The following is a 4936-nucleotide window of genomic DNA, read 5'->3' on the forward strand; positions in this document are numbered from 1 at the left end:
GGGTCAATGAGAATGAAAAGAATAACAATTCTGCAGGTATACAGTAAGAAGGTGTTCATTAGCTCTTTAAGTGTATCCATCTAACAAAGGTTATTATATGTAATACCATGTTATCACGAGTACTTTAAAATAATTTTGTGAAGTAGGAAAATCATACTTTTGTTGAATGTGACTTTTCTAAAAAGTAAAGGTATTCAAAAACATTATGTTTTGAATGGCTAAGACACATTTGCAAATAACAGCCAGTCTTATTATTTAGAAAGAAAATGTAGAAATTATTAAAATGAGTAGTTTGACTTTCTTATTCCTGAAGTAGGAGATGGCAAACATTATGTCACAAATACAGTTTTGAGCTTGTTTTATATGTATGTATTTAAGGTTTAAGGAGCTCTGGTAGCGCAGTGGTTATGAATCAGGCTGCAAGCCGCAAGGTCAGCAGTTCGAAACTACCAGCTGTTCCGTGGGAGAAAGATGAGGCTTTCTGCTCCCATAAAAATTTACAGCCTCGGAAACCCTATGCAGGGTCACTATGAGTCGGAACCGACTCGACGGCACATAACAACAACAACTTAAATTTTAATCTATATTTAAACATGTGATTCTAGATAGCATGTTTAACTTTTACATTATACTTTTCTGTCATAATTGAGATGTCATTTACTTTGTCTTTATATATAATGTTATGAATTCTAATGATAATTTATATTTATTTGCATAATTTAACTGTATCAAAACCACTTGCTTACTGAAAGATAAAAAGGACTTGAAGCACTTACTGATGAAGATCAAAGACTACAGTTATACAGTATGGACTACACCTCAACATAAAGAAAACAAAAATACAATGACATCAATAAATAACATCATAATAGTTGTAGAAAATAAATTGTCAAGAGTTTCATTTTACTGGGACTTACAATCAACACTGGTGGAAGCAGCAGCCAAGAAATCAAAGGACATACTGAATTAGGCAAATCAGATGCAAAGGATCTCTGATCTCTTTAAGATGTTAAAAAGCAAAGATGTAACTTTGAGGATTAAAGTGTGACTGACACAATCTATGGAATTTCCAATCAGTTTATATATATATATATATATGTTGTTGTTGTTGTTAAGTGCCGTCGAGTCGGTTCCGACTCATAGCGACCCTGTACATATATATATATATATATATATATATATATATATATATGTAGGAAGGCTAAGTGTCTTAGTTTCCGAGTGCTGGCATAACAGATATGCCATAGATGGATGGCTTTAACAAATGACATTTATACTCTCATAGTTGAGGAGGCTGGAAGTAGTAATTGAGGGTACCAGCTCTAGGAGAAGATGTTCTCTGTCTGTCAGTTATGCGGGAAGGCCCTTGTCTCCTTTAACATCTGTGTACATGGTGTCCCTTGGAGATCTTCATGTGTCTTGGCATCAGTCTTCCCTGGGTCTAGGGGGTTCTCAGTGTAGGGACCCAGGCTCCATAGAAAGCACTGGCTGTATTTCCTTAGTGGTAGTCAGGTTCCCCTGCTTTGCATACTTCTCTCTCCTTTGATCTCCCACGAATTATATTGAATCAAGACTGTGACTTGAGGCAAGCCGCCTTCCCCGGGTCTGCATCCAAGTCTCAGCCACTGTGGACTAGCTCAGATGCTGAAGAAGCCCTAACTGCAGCCATGAGCAGCCGTGAGTGGTTAAAGTGTGGGTGATTAGTTTACTGGGCCTGGGAATGTTCTTGTGGAGGAGGCCGTGGTCTTGGAATGAGAAGCCGTGGCAGAGGTGGTTTCCAGTTTGTTTCATCGTCTCTTCCAGGCATCTTTTATCGCTGTGGTGAGTCATCTCACCAAGAATTGTGATCCCCAGGAGGATGAAGCCTGCTAGAACTGGTAGAGGTGGTCACATTGCCAAGGACTGCGAGGAGCCCCAGAAAGTACAAGAACAGTGTCACTACAACTGTGGCAAACCAGGCCATTTGGCTCGTGACTGTGACCATGCTGATGAGCAGAACTGCTATTCTTGTGGAGAATTTGGACACATTCAGAAAGACTGCACCAAAGTGAAGTGTTATAGGTATGGAGAAACTGGTCCTGTAGCCATGAACGGCAGCAAGAAAAGTGAAGCCAACTGCTCCCGCTGTGGCGAGTCAGAGCACCTTGCCCAGGAATGCACAACGGAGGCCACAGCTTGGTTCTTTTCCTTTATTGACCCTACTTTTTCTGATTGATGGTTGTGCTTGTATTCTTTTCTCTGAATCCTCTTCACTGGCCAAAGGTTGGCAGACAGGCCAGTGAGCTTTACTTGCCATGTAAAAGGAGGAAAGGGGTGTGTGTGTGTTGGGGGGGAGGGAATAGAATTTCTGCATTTAACTACAAAAAACATATATATATATAGTTTGGTAGAGGTGTTATGTATAAGGCTTTGTTAAAGAACCCCCACTGGTGAATAAGGGATTAACGAATTGGAAGAGTCAGACCATTAAGCCTGTTCTGGGTTTCCTGAAATGTTCCCATGTAGGAGGTAAAACCAATCCTGAAAGTGTCTATGAACTTCTGTAAGTAACTTTAATGTTAGCATAATGATGGCTTTGGATTGTCTAACTTCATTAGCTGTTAAATAACATCAAGTAACATCGGTATTAGGTCCTACTTAGAGCATACAGTTGAGTGGGAATAAATAAACACAAGCATGTGTGTTAATGAATATGAGAGAGAAATACTGGGATAATAGTCTAAAAAGAAACAACTTCATCACAGAGTTGGTCGTGGCTATTCACATGTTCTAAAGGGTTAGAACACACTTTTTTTTTTCTTCAAAGACTAAATCTAAAACCCAGAGTAAACATCAGTGCGCAGAGTTAGCATAATTTGGAGCTGTTCAGGAATCGCAAAGAAAAACTGTTTGACAGAAATCAAGATGGTATTTTTGTATATTATATCACTTAGACAAATGTGTTTCATTTGCTGTGATCAGTTTCTAAAAGTCAGATGGAAAAAGCAACTGAAGTCCTAGAAAATAGAAATATAATTTTAAACTATCCAATAAAGCTGGAGGAGGAAGAGGAGTTTGATTAAAGTTCTTCTGTTTGTTTCAAAATTTCATTAATATATATAGTACAAAATGTCCTATTAAACGGGAATGTGGAGAACCAAAAAAAAAAAAAAAAAAGATTCTTCATCTCACCCTAATCCCTTTACAACTGATTGGCTGATCAGACTAAATTACATCTTGAGAGATGATTGAATCATGACCCTGCCATGTTGACAAATATCTGGGGGATGGAGGAGACACGGTTCAGTTTATGACTCTGGACAATGAATAACTTCGTATTGAGTATGGTGAGACTTCATCTCACATAGATTGGGCATGTTATTAGGAGGGACCAGTCCCTGGAGAAGGACATTATACTTGGTAAAGTGGAGGGTCATTGAAAAAAAGGAAGACTTTCAACAAGAATAGGATGACTACAGTGGTTTCATATACAGCAAAGATTGTGAGGATGGCATAGGGCAGTGTTTCATTTTGTTGTACATAGAGTCCTGGTGTGGCACTGTTGGATAAGCACTGGACCACAAGATCAGTTTGAATCACAAGGTTGGTTCAAAACTCACCAGCCACTCTTCAGAAACCCTATACAGGGTCGCTATGAGTTGGAACCAACTCGATGGCACATAACAACAAAAGAATGTATGATTTGTAACTAATTTAATGGCACCTAAGTGGTTACGAATCGGGCTGCTAACCTCACGGCCAACAGTTTGAAACTACCAGCTGTTCTGTGGAAGAAAGATGAGGCTTTCTGCCCCCGTAAAGATTTACAGCCTTGGAAACCCTGTATAGGGTCAGTATGAGTCGGAACCAACTCCATGGTACTTAACAACAACAACAAACAATACTTGTTATTTGGAGTCCTGGTGTGCGGCTGTGGGCTAATGTGTCAGACTGCAAATCGTTTGAACTGCAAGGTCAGTGGTTCAAGCTCACCAGCTGCTCCTTAGAAACCCTATACATGATCACTCTGGGTCGGAATTGACTCAATGGCACTTAACAACAACAAAAATAACAATCTATAGCCCTTGTGCATGCCCAAGGCATTTCTCTCAATATTGAAGGTGCTTTGGAGGAATTGGTAGAATTGGCTATAACTTTATAACCAATGAGTAATTAATTTCCTTGGGTATTCTGTTATTAAATTGTGAACTCTTGAAGGCCATTCATTTTCTTATGTTGAGAATCCACTGAGTAAGATACAGTGAAAATTTTATAGAAATATTTGAGAGTCACTTCTGATTATAACTAAGTGTATGCTTGTTGGGAAAATCAAACCTAGCTTCTATGACATCTAAGTATAAGTGATAATTCAAATCAGTTTATGATCAATTCTGTTTCCTTGTGTTTGAACACCAGCTGTGTATGCAGTGCTTCTTCCTGTGACCCTACCTACCTGGAACCAAGTCAGAGGTCACAGGTTAAAAGGCACAGTTTTCCAGACTGATAAACCTGCCCAAGACCTCAGGCACCAGCTACAATATGGAGTCCCAATGACACCGTCACTTCTGACCTAGTAACAACAAATTTGAAACTTTCCCTTTGCCCCCTTCAGATGCCAGCTGTGTGCTCAAGAACTTCCTAGGACTTCCCCTCACGTTTGACATTCTGGTTATCATTACTACTTTGTGTTTGATAATTTATTAAAATGACTCACAAAACTCACAGAAAATGACATATTTGCAACTACATTTGTATGATAGCAAAAAGGCTACAAATGAAGAAATGCAAAGTCTAGGAATGTACCCAATGCAGAGTAGCCATGTCCCTTAAGTGGACTTGCGACCCTCCCATGTGTATTGGGACCTATCCCCAACCTGGAGAAACCTTATCTAGAACATTTTTTGGGGCCTCATTACGTAGGCATGATTGGTTGAATCATCCTCCAACCCACCTTACC

The 4936-nt window shown here is 39.4% G+C and overlaps 1 pseudogene; it reads left to right on the forward strand.

Annotated features, from left to right (window-relative positions):
- The first annotated feature begins 1667 nt into the window (after window positions 1-1667).
- LOC102813331 lies at window positions 1668-2215 on the forward strand (annotated as a pseudogene).
- Window positions 2216-4936: the final 2721 nt, after the last annotated feature.

This window comes from Chrysochloris asiatica, unplaced genomic scaffold (assembly GCF_000296735.1).
Source record: "Chrysochloris asiatica unplaced genomic scaffold, ChrAsi1.0 scaffold00004, whole genome shotgun sequence".
Lineage (NCBI taxonomy): Eukaryota > Metazoa > Chordata > Mammalia > Afrosoricida > Chrysochloridae > Chrysochloris > Chrysochloris asiatica.